Source organism: Liolophura sinensis, chromosome 8, assembly GCF_032854445.1.
Source record: "Liolophura sinensis isolate JHLJ2023 chromosome 8, CUHK_Ljap_v2, whole genome shotgun sequence".
Taxonomy (NCBI): Eukaryota; Metazoa; Mollusca; class Polyplacophora; order Chitonida; family Chitonidae; genus Liolophura; species Liolophura sinensis.
The window spans coordinates 3,792,727-3,810,875 of record NC_088302.1 but is presented as its reverse complement, the minus strand read 5'-3'; the positions used below and the strand labels follow the sequence as shown (position 1 = coordinate 3,810,875).

The following is an 18,149-nucleotide window of genomic DNA, read 5'->3' as shown; positions in this document are numbered from 1 at the left end:
TACCGCGATGCCGACCGGAGCTTTATACATCTTATTCTGAGACGTCCTCAGTCGGCATTACTCAACGATAAGCAAATCGGTTTTGTTTATTACAAATGAAGGACAACTCGACACTGTAACGCTGGAAACTGTATTGTCATGTGGCAAAACTTGACGATAATAAGTTTTTAACTCTTAATCATCTTGCTAATGACGTAATGACTTAATTTCCCCCCCCCAGCTGGTGTACAGTACAGACTAGCGGCGGGAACCAGAAGTAAGGGTCGTGTAGAGATCAACTACGGTGGGATCTGGGGTACAGTTTGCGACAGCCTGTGGGGAACTACCGACGCTAAGGTTGTCTGTCGCAACCTTGGCTTCAAGGATGGCATATCCAGCCAGAGTAGCTACGTGGGGCAGGCCTCTGCCGTGTTTGATGAACAACGTTATGTGTCGTGGTAATGAACCTCGCTACTGCGCCTGTAGGGCCACATGGGGAGTTTCCGAAAATTCTTAATTGTAACAAACACAAAGATGACGCCGGCGTGGAATGCTACTCTGACGGTTAGTGAAAGCATTTCAGAAAAAATGCTTTTATTGTAAAGATTTGCTGAACTTGAATAGTTTTGTCATTACCCGGCCAAATGGAATTAACATTTTATCACACAAAACCACAAACTTCCACTACTATATCGCATCTGCATGTGAAGAAAAATTTTATACCCTAGCAAGAGAATCTGAACGTTGCGACTGTATTTCCCAATAAGTTTTTCTTTATGACTAGTGTGACTAACAACTCACTTTTTGCAGTACGTCTTGTCAGGGGAGACGGCTCTTACGGGCGGCTGGGAGGTGTACAAGAACGATGAATGGGTAGTGTTTGTCACTCCAGCTGGGACGACACCGACGCTTGTAAGCATCAGCAATTCCATTTATGCCGTTACAGCTAGGCGGTTTTTGTTACGATGTTTTGTTACAGGTTGACATTTTGCATCAAAAATAAACATCAAATACATTTTTGTTGAGAGTTACTTTCAGTTAAAATAGATATACCATATCATTCTCTCTCTAACCATTGCTTTTTTCAGGACGGTTGGCAAGAAAATATGTTTTCACACACCAATTTCTGCTTCAGTCGCATTTAGCGGTGGCCAGTAAGTGAACTAATGTATCTTTCCCATTTTAGCTTAGTCAATGTTTCTTTTATCTTCCAGCGGTGGTTTGTCGACAGCTAGGCTTTGAGCATGGTATTTCTGTCTGCTGTGGGGCCCTTGGTTACAACTTCCGATCTGCCATCATGGACGACATTAGTTGCAATGGAAAAGAGACATCAATCCTGCAATGTAACAGACGGAGCCGACTGATAGATGTTTCCGCCTTGACTACGCTTCTGTAGCCTGCTATGATGGGGCAAGACCAGAGAGTAAGTCAGCTTATTTTTGCTTGTCGCATTATTTATCCGTGTTATTACATTTTTGTGTGCTGTTTCTACTGAAAATGCACAATAGTGGTTATTGTCGATAATTTACATTTAATTACAAACTTACAGGTGGCAAAGGATTGACCGAAGTCCATACAAACACCAGTCCCTCTGTTTCACTATGGCGAATTGAGAATCAGTCATATTCACCGGTCACCATGATGATAAGATATAGAATCGGTCGTAACCACTTGTGATTGTGTTGATAACATAGTGAATCGGTCATAACCACTGGTACTCATGTTGATAAGATCGAAAATCGGCCACAACCACTGGCGATCATGTTTGCTAAGATTGAGAAACGGTCATAACCACCGGTGATCATGTTGCTAAGATTGAGAAACGGTCATAACCACTGGTGATCATGTTGCTATGATTGAGAATCGGTCATAACCACTGGTGATCATGTTGATAAGATTGAGAATCGGCCATAACCACTGGTGATCATGTTGCTATGATTGAGAAACGGTCATAACCACTGTGATCATGTTGATAAGATCGAAAATCGGCCACAATCACTGGTGATCATGTTGTTAAGATTGAGAAACGGTCATAACCACCGGTGATCATGTTGCTAAGATTGAGAAACGGTCATAACCACTGGTGATCATGTTGCTGTGATTGAGAATCGGTCATAACCACTGGTGATCATGTTGCTATGATTGAGAAACGGTCATAACCACCGGTGATCATGTTGCTAAGATTGAGAATCGGCCATAACCACTGGTGATCATGTTGCTATGATTGAGAATCGGTCATAACCACTGGTGATCATGTTGCTATGATGGGGAGTCGGCCATACCACTGGTGATCATGTTGCTATGATTGAGAAACGGTCATAACCACCGGTGATCATGTTGCTAAGATTGAGAATCGGCCATAACCACTGGCGATCATGTTGCTATGATTGAGAATCGGTCATAACCACTGGTAATCATGTTGATAAGATCGAGAATCGGTCATAACCACTGGTGATCATGTTGCTAAGATTGAGAATCGGTCATAACCACTGGTGATCATGTTGCTATGATTGAGAATCGGTCATAACCACTGGTGATCATGTTGCTAAGATTGAGAATCGGTCATAACCACTGGTGATCATGTTGCTAAGTTTGAGAAACGGTCATAACTACTGGTGATCATGTTGCTATGATTGAGAAACGGTCATAACCACCGGTGATCATGTTGCTATGATTGAGAATCGGCCATAACCACTGGTGATCATGTTGCTATGATTGAGAATCGGCCATAACCACTGGTGATCATGTTGATAAGATCGACAATCGGCAATAACCACTGGTGATCATGTTGCTATGATTGAGAATCGGCCATAACCACTGGTGATCATGTTGCTACGATTGAGAATCGGCCATAACCACTGGTGATCATGTTGCTGTGATTGAGAAACGGTCATAACCACTGGTGATCATGTTGATAAGATCGACAATCGGCCATAACCACTGGTGATCATGTTGCTAAGATTGAGAATCGGTCATAACCACTGGTGATCATGTTGCTATGATTGAGAATCGGTCATAACCACTGGTGATCATGTTGCTAAGATTGAGAATCGGCCATAACCACTGGTGATCATGTTGATAAGATCGAGAATCGGCCATATCCACTGGTGATCATGTTGCTAAGATCGAGAATCGGCCATAACCACTGGTGATCATGTTGCTGTAATTGATAATCGGCCATATTCACTGGTGATCATGTTGATAAGATCGAGAATCGGCCATAACCACTGGTGATCATGTTGCTAAGATTGAGAATCGGCCATAACCACTGGTGATCATGTTGCTATGATTGAGAAACGGCCATAACCACTGGTGATCATGTTGCTAAGATCGAGAATCGGTCATAACCACTGGTGATCATGTTGATAAGATTGAGAATCGGCCATAACCACTGGTGATCATGTTGATAAGATCGAGAATCGGCCATATTTACTGGTGATCATGTTGCTATGATTGAGAATCGGTCAAAAGCACTGGTGATCATGTTGATAAGATTGAGAATCGGCCATAACCACTGATGATCATGTTGATAAGATTGAGAATCGGTCATAACCACTGGTGATCATGTTGATAAGATCGAGAAACGACCATATCCACTGGTAATCATGTTGCTATGATTGAGAATCGGTCATAACCACTGGTGATCATGTTGCTATGATTGAGAAACGGTCATAACCACTGGTGATCATGTTGATAAGATCGAGAATCGGTCTAACCACTGGTGATCATGTTGCTAAGATTGAGAATCGGCCATAACCACTGGTGATCATGTTGATAAGATTGAGAATCGGCCATAACCACTGATGATCATGTTGATAAGATTGAGAATCGGTCATAACCACTGGTGATCATGTTGATAAGATCGAGAAACGACCATATCCACTGGTAATCATGTTGCTATGATTGAGAATCGGTCATAACCACTGGTGATCATGTTGCTATGATTGAGAAACGGTCATAACCACTGGTGATCATGTTGATAAGATCGAGAATCGGTCTAAACCACTGATAATAATGTTGCAAAGATGGTGAATCGGTCATAACTAATGGTAATTATGTTGATAAGATCGAGAATCGGCCATATTCACTGGTAATCATGTTGCTAAAATTGAGAATCGGTCATAGCTACTGGTGATCATGTTTATAAGCTAGGAAATCGGTCATAACCAGTGGTCATCACATTGCTAAGATTGGGAATCGGTCATAACCACTGGTGAGCAAGTTGATAAGATAGAGAACCACTTGTAATCATGTTGCTCAGTTAGAGAATCGGCCATAACCACTGGTAATCATCTTGATGATATTGTGAATCTGTCATTAACACGGATAATCATCTTCTTGATATTGAGAATCTGTCATAAACACTGGTAATCATCTTAATAATATTGAGAATCCGTCATAAACACTGATAATTATCTTCTTGATATTGAGAATCTGTCATAACCACTGGTAATCCTCTTGATGATATTGAGAATATGTCATAAACACTGGTAATCATCTTAATAATATTGAGAATCTGTCATAAACACTGATAATTATCTTCTTGATATTGAGAATCTGTCATAACCACTGGTAATCCTCTTGATGATATTGAGAACCTGTCATAAACACTGATAATCATTTTGATGATATTGAGAATCTGTCATAACCACTGGTAATCATCTTGATGATATTGAGAATCTGTCATAAACACTGGTAATCATCTTAATAATATTGAGAATCTGTTATAAACACTGATAATCATCTTGATGATATTGAGAATCTGTCATAACCACTGGTAATCCTCTTGATGATATTGAGAATCTGTCATAAACACTGATAATCATCTTCTTGATATTGAGAATCTGTCATAAACACTGGTAATCATCTTAATAATATTGAGAATCTGTCATAACCACTGATAATCATCTTGATGATATTGAGAATCTGTCATAAACACTGGTAATCCTCTTAATAATATTTAGATTCTGTCATAAACACTAATAATTATCTTCTTGATATTGAGAACCTTTCATAAACACTGGTAATCATCTTGATGATATTGAGAATCTGTCATAACCACTGATAATCATCTTAATAATATTGAGAATCTGTCATAAACACCGGTAATCCTCTTGATGATATTGAGGATCTGTCATAACCACTGGTAATCATCTTGATGATATTGAGAATCTGTCATAAACACCGGTAATCCTCTTGATGATATTGAGAATCTGTCATAACCACTGGTAATCATCTTGATGATATTGAGAATCTGTCATAACCAGTGGTAATCCTTTTGATGATATCGAGAATCTGTCATAAACACTGATAATCATCTTGGTGATATTGAGAATCTGTCATAAACACTGGTAATCCTCTTGATGATATTGAGAATCTGTTATAAACACTGATAATCATCTTGATGATATTGAGAATCTGTCATAAACACTGGTAATCATCTTAATAATATTGAGAATCTGTCATGAACACTGATAATTATCTTCTTGATATTGAGAATCTGTCATAAACACTGGTAATCCTCTTGATGATATTGAGAATCGGTCATAACCAGTGGTAATCATCTTGATAAGATTGATAATCTTTCATAAACACTAGTAATCATCTTGACGATATTGAGAATCTGTCATAAACACTGGTAAACTTCTTGATGATATTGAGAATCTGTCATAAACACTGGTAATCCTCTTGATGATATTGAGAATCGGTAATAATTAGTGGTAATCATGTTGATAGGATACACAAAGCTGTCCATCAGCGAAGGAAGTAACTACACAGGCGATATTTTGGTGGAGTACATGAACATCACCGGTCGTATCTGCAGCGATGGTTGGGACGACAACGACGCTATGGTAGCCTGTCGGGAGATGGGATACATCGGAGGAGAAGCCTACAGGCACTTCCGGGCAAGCTACGTCTTCACCAACTACTACGGCCCCTATTGGACGTCTGAATTTAGCTGTACCGGAAACGAGAACTCATTGGCTGATTGTAAGCACATCGGCTGGGGCAACGTGTCTGAGTGTCGATCCAAGCACAACGCAGGCGTGTTGTGTTACTCACGATCAGGTACATCTTCATTACACAGAACAATCGCTATCCACACATTATGTCGTTAGGTATTTAAATAGAATGTTGTAAACGTGGCATTTTGTGCAGAAAAAATTTTAAAGACCACAATTTGTGTTGGAGTAAAATTTCCATGTAACAAATGAACGAATAATTAGGGTTTAAGGTCACACACTGACAGTATTTCAGCCATTTTGTGACGTCATAGGAGAAGTGTTTATCAAAGATAACAACACCACACGTAGATAAAACATAGAAATCGATGGTCAGGGTACATACTATGCCACATAGGTAGTGTTGACGAGAAGATTTCAGTGAAATGCTCTTTAAGGAAAATAATAAGGCAAGTAACAAAATATCAAGTAATGCAACACTTTGGTAACTTGCAGGTTTAGGCTTTCGACTGGCGGGTGACAGTGACAACCAGGGACGGGTTGAGATACGCGTTGACAATCAGTGGGGATCGTTGTGTAATTCCTTCTGGGATTCCCGCGAAGCCTCCGTCATCTGTCGTCAGCTAGGCTACAATGGCGGCGAACCACTCTACAGCGTGACATTTGACAACGCCACAGGCCCTGTATGGGACGGGCGACTGCGATGTGTCGGCAATGAATCCAGTTTGAATGAATGCCCACACGAAGGTTGGAAACAAATCAGTTCCTTTTCAAGCTGTGCAAATCACCGCAGGGACGCTGCTGTCAACTGTTACGGTCCAGGTCTGTTCAGAGATTGTATTGTTGTTTTGTTGCACTGATTCAGTGTGTATTATTTGCAGTATAATGATGAAATAGCCGTTTAAAACCTTAAAGCCTAATTTATTACGTCCTGTGCATTTCATCCTCTCCTGTCATAGGACAGCTTTCCCAACAAAAGTAATTCAGGCCAATTGTATGAAGTCTTTTGGCCATAACTACCTGTATTTGTTACATTATTTGCCATAACTGACAAACTGGTAATATAGTACTCTTGTTACAAGAGAACAACGGTTGGTTAGACTTTGAACAAAATTACCATTGCGCGGGAAAAGCCGACCAATTTAAGGATGATATGGAAATGACCGTTACATCAAGTCAAAGCATGGACAACGTAATAACCGGGATCTGGTCTCAAGCAAGCAGTGCGGACAAATCTCATTGTAACGTAGCTTGTGAATTATTCGGACTGTTTATGGCAGTTCTCCAGGGAAATACAACCTGTCCATGAAAATCGCGGCTTGATAAACTTTTATCGGTTCTCAAATGTGGACTTGTCAACGTGAACAGCATCATGTTATAAATTTCAGCTGTCCTGACTGAAGCTTTTCCGTAATTAAACATTTTGTCGCTGCTCTTTTTGCGTATATTTCATCCTGTTCTCTTTTTTTGTTCAAAACATTTCAGTGAGACTATCGACTGGTCGGAAGGCAAAGCACGGTCCGATTCTTCTGTACCACAACACATCTTGGTATGGCGTTTGTGACTCGAACTTCACCGATCTCACTGCTAGACTGGCTTGTCAGTCCCTCGGCTTTGTGGACGGTCGTGCCGTATGCTGCTCAGCCTATGGCGAGCAACGTTACCTGTCAAATAAAGACATGTTGACGGATAAAACCCTCAGCTGTCGGGAATCTGATGAAACTATTAGCGAGTGTATTCGTGATGTCAAATGTACCTCTTCGAACTATGCCTCCGTGGTCTGCCTACGACCCAATGATCCAACAGATGGCGGTAAGTAGGACAGCAATTTCAGATATATTGCAAACTTGAACACCAAAGGGAGGCGAGATTTTTCTAGTGAAATAAACGGATCTAGTTTTGCTTTCTGTAAAAGGTTAAATTTATGTAGTAGAAATATATTATACAGACAGTGTTGCTGCTCAGGTGGCACTTTAAATCGCTGATTTAGTACGTCGACATCAGAGCTAGGCACCATGTGGTTGTTCACTTTACAAACAAGCAGACTTCAGGGGCAAAGTTAACTGCGGTAAAGTAAAACCACATAGGAAAAGCCTTCGGATATTACTTTGTGAACGCCATGTTGCTTGACTTGAGCGCGTTGTCAGTATACATCATGAGTTGCGTGACATCATGTGACCGTGTATTGACCAATGGAGTCCAAGAATGTCTCTGTAATGTGGAACAATATAGTATCTGCAGTTTACGAAGCCAAATAGTGTTCGTTTTCACGGCATTAAATTACGAGATAAAAAAGGCTTGTTGTAAACATCTATCGAAATATAATGAATTCAGACATACTCTGTAGTACAATTAATAAGTTTCATAACTGGAGCCACACTTCCCTGTACCAGTGTGTGTGAATGTCATAAATTTTAGTTTAACAACTGAAGCTATAATCCTCTCTACCTTTGTTTTTGAAGGTTACAACTTTGACCTAGATGACGACGATGTCAATAGCGGACAGATCGTTGTTTCCCGGTACAACATCAGCGGGCGCATCTGCAGTAATGACTGGGATGATACCGACGCCCAAGTGTTTTGTCGTAGCAAGGGCTACCCAGGTGGTGTGGCTTACTACCATTCCAATTCTGGATTGTCAGTGCCTGCGTCTGCCAGTGGACCTTTTTGGGCAGGTGGCTTCAACTGCACGGGCGATGAGGCCAGGCTGTCGGATTGTGCCTTTGACAGATCCATGACACATGGCAACTGCTCCAAATACCACGTAGCCTCGGTGTTATGTTACAACGACAGTGGTAGGTACCTTTCCTGGTGTATACATTAGGAGACTACTGATACAAAGTATAAAACAAAACCTTGGGGAAATAAAGAATAAAATCCCAAACGACCTAATTCCCCTTTGCCATAATGCCTGATATCCAAAAAGAGGTCACCTGTCATTATGCAAAAAGAGAAAAACAAAGACAATAACTATAAAATATGTATGAACCATTCATATATCTGTTTGCCACCGTGTGGCTGCATCCCACTCACTCTTTGTGCTATCACAGACAGTGGACGCAGTGAGAACTGGGAACACGCTTCCTGTTCCCATTACACGTCTGTTCTAAGTGATAAATCTTACACTATCCCTCTTTGATCTGGACCACTTAATCTGTGTTCTGTGAAGACCTCTCTGTCACCAACTTGGATAGGTATTAGAGTAGGTAGAGGGATCCAGTAGCCATTGGACAAAGAGGTCGCAGGGTGAAATCCACAGTCATATAGTCCGAATCTGGTCATATTCCTCAGAACGCCAGTCCCTGAAATATTCTGGAGAACCAAATAAATAAATCAAGGAGATTCACCAAGCCGACAACATTCGTGAACCATTTATTTTACCAACATATTTCTGAACAAGTTTCTTTTGCACAGGTATTAAATATCGTTTGGCCGGTGGAGATACGTACGGAAGGGTAGAGATAGCAGTTGGCAGTATTTGGGGAACGGTGTGCGACTCTTACTGGGACAGCCGGGAAGCGGACGTCTTCTGTCGTTATCTCAACTACTCGGGTGGTGCTTCCATGCGCGAAGCCAAATATGGCCGCGGTTCTGGTCCGATTTGGTTAAGTCATCTTCAGTGTAAAGGCAACGAGTCCTCTCTACACCAGTGTCCTCACAGAGGATTCAACACCTCCTACTCCGAGGCACCGTATGGGATTCTGCGCTGGTTATATGGTCGTTGTTCAAGCCATGCTCAAGACGCTGGTGTCTTCTGCTACGACAAAAGTAAGTCGGTTATTTTCGATCTGTGACTCTTCACCGTTGTTTGGCGAATTGGCCTGGCGATTATTGACCTGGAACGCCAATTTTGGTTGATGGAATCGATACGAATGTCCGTTTCGATATGGTACATTAATCCGTTCACTAGTAAATGAATCTTACATAATGAGCAGCACTTTTATCTGCAAAACTATTGATGCGATATTAATAATCCCTTAAGTCGCTCATGTCCTCATTCCCCTTGATGATCATTTAATAAGCACAACACTACTGAATGGAAGTAATTGTTGAATTTATTTGTATGAAGTACCTCACTTAAAATATTGAGTGACATGAGCAATGTGACAGATTTTGCGAGTATCGCTGAATTAATTGTTTTGAAACTCTCCTTTCAGTTCGTCTGTCACGTGGTCCTAATGTAACGATGGGAGGCTTGGAAATATACCACAACAACAGTTGGCTGGCAGTGTGTGACACTGGGTTGTCGGACCTGGCCGCTAGGATAGCCTGTCGCACCCTGAACTTCATAGACGGAAAGGCGGTGCCTGGATCAGGCTATGGCAAGATTACCAGCGACATTGGAGTCTCAAGTATCATCTGTGGGAACTTCGCCTCGACTATCTCGGACTGTAAGATAGAGTACTCCAGCAACTGTTCCACTGGGGCTTATGCTTCAGCCTATTGCAGTAACAAACCCATAGAGCACACAGGTAAGCTGTATATACAAAGCCTTGTTTGTCCCTGCAATTCCGGAATAATTTTAGATTCAATGAGAATACGCCAACACATTCCTTGTTGCTGTGTCTTACCATAAACCTATGGCTTTAGTCGGTTTCAGAGATAATTTGACTTACACCTTCAACTACTTCAACCACCCTCGAAATATTTAACGGCTTCGAGAATCTGGTATTTATTGACGAAGCCACAACAATTATAAATGATAAACAAGAATATCTTCCTAATTTTTGCAGGGTTTGAATTGCGCCTGTCCGCCGATCGGTTGTCAGGCCAGTATCACGGAATCCTTGAAGCAAAGGTACAGGGAATCTGGGGACGCGTATGTATGGCTGGCTGGAACGAGGCTGCAGCGAACGTCACGTGCAAATCACTAGGATATACGGGTGGCTCTGTTTATCTCCACATTGTGAAGAATTCCTTGCCGTTCGTCATGAGTAATGTGACCTGTACAGGCACAGAACCGAGTCTGGACAAGTGCCAGAGTCAACCATGGGGCGATCAGTACAACTGTAAATATGGTGACAATGATGCTGGGGCTCTGTGTTACAACTCATCAGGTATGAGTGTTGAAGCCAATAGCCTTACCTGGTTACACTATATCTGCCCGTACAATATTTGTAAATATTTTTGTTCTATTGCTCATATTGGCTATGCTTTATTTAAGGGGTTTCATAGGGGTCAAAGAAAGCGAATGTGGTGCGAATGTCCGATAATGTAACAGAATGTCTATACGATTATATGACAACGGCTTTGACCCATTCCTTATTTTTCTGCAGGCTTCTGTTTACAGGTGATTAAGTTTTGGCGACACAACTTACCTGTGAAATATAACTATAACCACTCTTCACTGTGATAAATTTGTTAACTATAACTATATAAAATATAACTGTGAAATATATAGCCTTGCTATATCTTCTGCTCCCTTTGGAGAAAGACCTTGCAGAATTTGTTGCTTGTCTTCTAGGTATTGCATATCGCATGGTAGACGGAGATGACGAGTCTAGTGGTCGTGTGGAAATCTCACACGATGGTATATGGGGTACAGTGTGTGATTATGCTTGGAATCAGCCGGATGCCAAAGTGATATGTCGTTACATGGGGTATGTGGACGGACAAGCGTTGCCCCGGGGGGAAATCCGGGGAGGGAGTGGCCCTATCTGGGTGAATGGTTTCTTCTGTAAAGGGACAGAGGACAGTCTTATGTCATGCTTGAGTGCGGGGTGGAACACCACCTTCTTGTCATCAAATTGCAGGAGTCATTCACGAGATGCTGCCGTGCGTTGTTACAATCAGACTCTCAGTAAGTCATCCACTTTTTTTGACAACTATAGATATGGAGAAGTTCATGTCCATGTTCTCTACTATAAGTTACCCCGTCCATGCTCCATACGGCAAGTACTTTCTCTCAGCTCACCCAATTTCCTGGGGCGGGGCCTGTGCTCATCGTGTCAGTCATGACGTCGGTTTCGGTTTCGTAACGACTAAGCGTTCGTGAAAACACAGCATACATTGGCTGAAGTACCAGTATTAATCCAAGATAGGTTGTCCTCAACTACTCTTCACTGTGATAAATTTGTTATTCGAGCGTGATCAGTTCGTGAAACGCGCTGATTTATTTTACTTCATTAAATGCGTGTTTAAATTTTAATCTTTTCATTTGTTACTCACTGATACCTTTGTCTACAGACGTGACTGAAATTCGTCTGGTGAACGGTCAGAATGTGTCCCAAGGGCGTGTGGAGGTGTACGTCCAGGGCCCGAACAAGTGGGGCACAGTCTGCGATGATCTGTGGGACGATAAAGACGCCACAGTGGTCTGTCGCTACCTCGGTTATGCCGTGGGTAAGGCGAGGAATAGAGCCGCTTTCGGTGCTGGCACCGGGTCGATCTGGTACGACAACGTCAAGTGTAAAGGTAATGAAACTCGGCTACAGGACTGTGAGAATCGTGGACTAGGTGTGCACAACTGTCAGCATTACGAAGATGCCGGCGTGGAGTGTTCAGGTAAATCCGTTTATCTTTTGTGATTGGATTCTTCCCGCACAATTTCATTGTTTTGTGTAGCAATACTATGCAAACATTACTGCAGTATGGCTTTTCCGATCATTACTGCTGTTAGGCTTTTATGATCATTACTGTTGTTTGGCTTTTCCGATCAGTACTATTGTTTGGCTTTTCCGATCAGTACTGTTGTTTAGCTTTTCCGATCATTACTGCTGTTTGACATTGTCAGGGTAGAAGATTTAAACATGGAGACTCCTTTTCAGCATGAAACTCAGAAGGACTTAGCTCACAAGTGAAGTGAATGATAGGGGATAGTTGTAGGGCTATTCTTAAATTTATTATGAAGTTCAGTTAGCCGCTCGTTGTTACAGTATGTCGCTTCAACGCACAACTCGAGGGTAATTAGGTCAAGTAAGAAATATATGCAGGGTAGTTATTCTGTGCTGTTTCCGCTTTTGTAGGTACGCTGACAACACCATCTACCACAGCGTCCTCTACAGTACCGGCAGTGACATCCAAGAAAATCACTTATATAACAACGACAACGACTACAACAACAACAACACAGACAAATAGACCTACGCGGAAACCAACGACTAATCAACCCGTCTCAAAAACAACAACTCCCACAACTAAATCTACCAGTTCAGTATCTCAGACAACAACAACAACAATGCTGCCTACGACGTCTGCTAATATAACTGTATCACAGAAACCCGGAACCAGTACGTCGACTGGTCTCAACACATCGAGCATCGCGGCGGCCATTGTTGTTCCCGTCCTTATCTTGCTCTGTGTTATCATCGTCGTTCTGGCCATCTATCGGTACAAACGGAGTCCCAAGAACCAGTTTAAACACGAACGCTTCGACAAAAACGTTCATTTCAAGTCTAATGAGGAGGCTGTGTCGTATGGAGCTAATAACTTGTATGATATACCACTTGAAGGTGGCCAGACTAACTCCGGGATGAACGGAAACGGAGCCTTGGGTTACGCCAATGGTAACAGCAGCGACATCTACAACTCTCAGCTACAGCCCAGCAACCATGGGGTAGACAACTCTGTCGGCTTTGATAACCCTCTGTATTCAGAGACTGCGGCTGGCGCCGGAGATGGAACGATTGACATTACTTTACCAGAACGGGACGAAGTAGCCATGCCAAATTCAGTACAAGTGTCGGTTGATAAGGGGGATAGTGTTGCGTAACACTTCACGGGATGGTTCAGATATGTGCTGATTAAAAGTAAATCAAGATGAGAATTGTTTAGGGCATAATTTCTATGGTGCATGTATATTCCAAATTCAGATCTATGCAAAGGTTATAATTGTAAATCCTCTGGACATAATGTTTATTATACTATTTTGGTATTTTTGTTGGACTGTAGCATATTGTATTCGTTACACGTCATTCCAGAGAAGAAATATAGATTTTTGAAACTTTTATACATTCTCTGTGATCCCTGTATTTTAGATACGATTACAAACGAAAGCGAAGTTGCATGTGAAATCGGTATCATTAGATTTCATTTGCTTGTGGGACATTTACATATTTTACGCTGGGATATATGAATATTATTAGGTATTCAAATAGGAATATTAATCATCTTTTTTATGTTGTACGTAATGTTATTTTGTTTCATATTTCTAAACTCTTTGATACTTGCGGAGAACCTGGTATGGAGTAAACGCCAATCTGCGTATTTGACTCTGGTTTTTGTACTTGCTAACATGTATACTTTTTATATTATATTGTGATTAAGCAAATGTGCTGTATTTTGTAACCGTCTGTCTAGACATTAAACATAAATAAATCACTTAAGAGCATAACTTGAGGCACTCCTTGTCGACCTCCAGGCCTATGAAGTCATTTCCCTGCACTTTGTAGGCCTATTACATGATTCAAACATATAAACACAGCAGTGTAGCTCTGGGTAATATTCTGCACGTTTAAGAATATGTCCTCCTTCCAACATATCAATAATCACGGATTTAACATTGTTCTTTCCGTCATGATTTACAAGCTACTTCCAACTTTGTTGTGTGCATTCATGGGCAGATAAATTAACTGACAAAGCAGTGATACTCGTCATGGTTGTGCTATTGACATAACGTGGGAAATACCCTACGTTGATACACGTGTAAGGCGAAATGGCTTGTGAGCCTCCGATCTTTAAATGCAGGATCTATTTATCCATAGATCTGAGTTTTGAAAAGATCCGTGCAGAAACCACCCGCGGAAACAGAAACCCCAATCGAACGACTTGTCATGTCCAAAAAAGTGTGTGCTATTTTATTTCTCGCTGTAGCTTTGCTTCATGGTCAGCCATTAGCTTTTATTGTGTGTTTGTTTGTTTGTTTTCGCTCGTTGTTATTTAGAGTTATATTTTGTTTAACAAAGACATTTACCATTGACATTCTCATTTTCGATGTAATTGTTGCTGGTTGATAATTTAGTATCACCAGAATAAAATTGGACTCATGTTGTTTAAACTTTTCCAAGCAGTGTCGTACTGCCATTGATAGTATAACTGTGTCTCAAGTTCGTCGTTTTGATGAGTAATGTCGTGACTGTTTTTATTGTGTCCAACCGAGAAAATGTCAATACAAAATGTGTGATACTTCATTGATATAAGTTTTGGTTACATTTTATTATTCTGTTGTATTTATGCTCACAACATTCAGTTTTCGTTAGTTCGAATGAGACATGGAGTCAAGAGGTTTGTCAAGTACCTGACGTAAACATTAGCTTTGTACATCATTTCTCTTCGGTTTCCTACTTTCATGGTCATGAGTGCCGGAAAACTCTTCTGCACGACATTCATTAGTGCAATGACCGACGTAAATTCGTCATTGGCTAATTTGCTAGATAGTCTTGGCGCAGTCTCAAATTTAGCCACACGCAATGTTGGCGCAGTTTCAACTTTAGACACACGCAATGTTTGCGCAGTCTCGACTTTAGACACACGCAATGTTGGCGCAGTCTCAACTTTAGACTTGGTTGTGTGGCAAGTGTGTCATGTCGTTGTCGATAGAACATTACCTGAGTGGTGTGGTAAGTGTGTCATGTCATTGTCAATAGAACATTACCTCAGTGATGTGATAAGTGTGTCATGTCATTGTCAATAGAACATTACCTGAGTGGTGTGGCAAGTGTGTCATGTCGTTGTCGATAGAACATTACCTGAGTGGTGAGGGAAGTGTGTCATGTCATTGTCGATAGAACATTACCTGAGTGGTGTGGCAAGTGTGTCATGTCATTGTCGATAGAACATTACCTGAGTGGTGTGGTAAGTGTGTCATGTCATTGTCGATAGTACATTACCTGTGTGGTGTGGTAAGTGTGTCATGTCATTGTCGATAGAACATTACCTGAGTGGTGTGGTAAGTGTGTCATGTCATTGTCGACAGGACATTACCTGAGTGGTGTGGTAAGTTTGTCATGTCATTGTCGATAGAACATTACCTGAGTGGTGTGGCAAGTGTGTCATGTCGTTGTCGATAGAACATTACCTGAGTGGTGTGGCAAGTGTGTCATGTCATTGTCGATAGAACATTACCTGAGTGGTGTGGCAAGTGTGTCATGTCATTGTCGACAGAACATTACCTGAGTGGTGTGGCAAGTGTGTCATGTCATTGTCGACAGAACATTACCTGAGTGGTGTGGTAAGTGTGTCATGTCATTGGCGATATAACATTACCTGAGTGGTGTTGCAAGTGTGCTATGTCATTGTCGATAGTACATTACCTGAGTGGTGTGGCAAGTGTGTCATGTCATTGTCGACAGAACATTACCTGAGTGGTAAAAAATGATGGAACAGATATGCAGACAGTTTACATGTAAATCATAATAATGTCCAGTGTTTAACCACAGATTGTTGGTGTAGACTGATAGGTTTCCTTGCCTAGTTTGGGGGCAGGAAGGGGTTGAGGTATACTTCATCATTACAACATCATGGTGTCTGTATTTCGAAAGAGGAGTGGAAACAGACCTAACCGGCCAAATACATTTTTGATGTAGCTCTGTGAATCTACTTTTAATCAAGAATTCTTATGACATCAACTGAGTCATGTGAGAGGAACCCGAAACACGATGTCACTTACATTTGGTTAGAAGGATATATCCTCGAATTGTAGAAATTACTTGCGCCTGAATGGTTAAATCTGATATCATGGCAGTGCTTTCGAATGTCTCAGTATAAGCGGTTTTACTTACTTTGAATTGCGGTATCTCAATTGTGTTACCCCCCCCCCCCCCCCCCACCAAAAAAAAAAAACGCTTTTTAAACTTTCTTTGAAATGCTTTCTCGATGTGTACATTCGTTTGAGCTAGTGTTGACTTTTTGTTAAAAATCACGCTTGGTCACTATGAAAATTGTCTCCCGATAGTGACACCTAAAACCACTAGCTCTACCCATAGGTAAGATGGCCATATTATTGCAAAGAGATACAGTTAAATAGTTTTCTAATTCATAATGTTAAACTCTGCGTCCTAAATTTCAATACGAATACTTCAATGTTCCAAGTGACGTCAAAATTATTCAAATGAAATGACGCAGTGTAGGCCTAATTAGAACACAAGGCAATGCAGTCAAAACGTTGTGCTGTAGCAAACAATTATTTGAGAACCTGAACTGTTCAATTACACCATGTACAAGATAAAACAGATTAGAGCAAAATACCAATATTTCGGCGCATTATTGACGCAGGGATAATAAGGGGACACAATTCAGCCGATTGGAATCTATGTGTGGTTCATGAATTGCCTCCCTTGGAATGGATATCTTAGGGTGACCGTTGTCGAACTAACATCAACAGCGTATTGACTTCTCTTACTGTTATGTTGTATTTACAGTCCGATATGTGACAGATGCATACACAAAATGAACGTATGTATGTGTGACATGTAAGTGTGAAAATACCGACCAGCATTTAAACACTACGTTTACTTTTAACATGAAATCATCATTCTCCTCAGCAGATTATGATTGTGTGAGACAAATACTTTGATCATGGACAACTTCTGAACTGCAATAACCTCCTACACGAATCTCATGCTGAATTCATTCAATCTCCTACAAAATTCATTCTTTGCAGGTTTCCATGATCACTGACATCATCAAGTGTTAACTGCTCTCAATTTCTATACTTTCACATTTTTAGTAGTGTGTGTTGAACGTAATTTTGGAATTTGACCTTGCTCTTATTGACCTGGAACAGCCATTAAGGTTGATGACTGGTATACGAATGTCTGTTTTGACACCTAGATTCGTATTTACCCTTCGTGGTCCATTTAATGCTCTGACCGCAAGTATTCTAAATATGCAATATAATTATAGACGTGCAGCATACAGAGCAAAACCAGAGCAGCGACGACAGCGTGAAACACCCTACACTGTGAAATACGGCCTCAAGGTTTTTATTCTAACGCCTATATATAAGACATGAAACTGGAAGAATGCTGTACTTATATTGCATGAATATATTGTTAACACCATAGTTAAATAAATAAAAGGAGAACAAGCCTTTAGTGAGTTCATAAATTCTTGCTGTCTTGCGCTATTAACAACAGACCTAGCATTTACGTCTTGTAGACATAAAATTAAACATAAATGTATTTATGTGTTTGACAGGTGTTTAACTTATTGCTCAAGACTTGTTCACCTATATGACAGCTGTCATGTTTATGCAGAGCCCGGGGATGC

At 41.0% G+C, this 18,149-nt stretch overlaps 1 pseudogene; it reads left to right on the top strand.

Moving 5' to 3' along the window:
- Window positions 1-15,114, top strand: part of LOC135472429 (deleted in malignant brain tumors 1 protein-like) — a 55,452-nt pseudogene extending 40,338 nt beyond the window's left edge.
- Window positions 15,115-18,149: the final 3,035 nt, after the last annotated feature.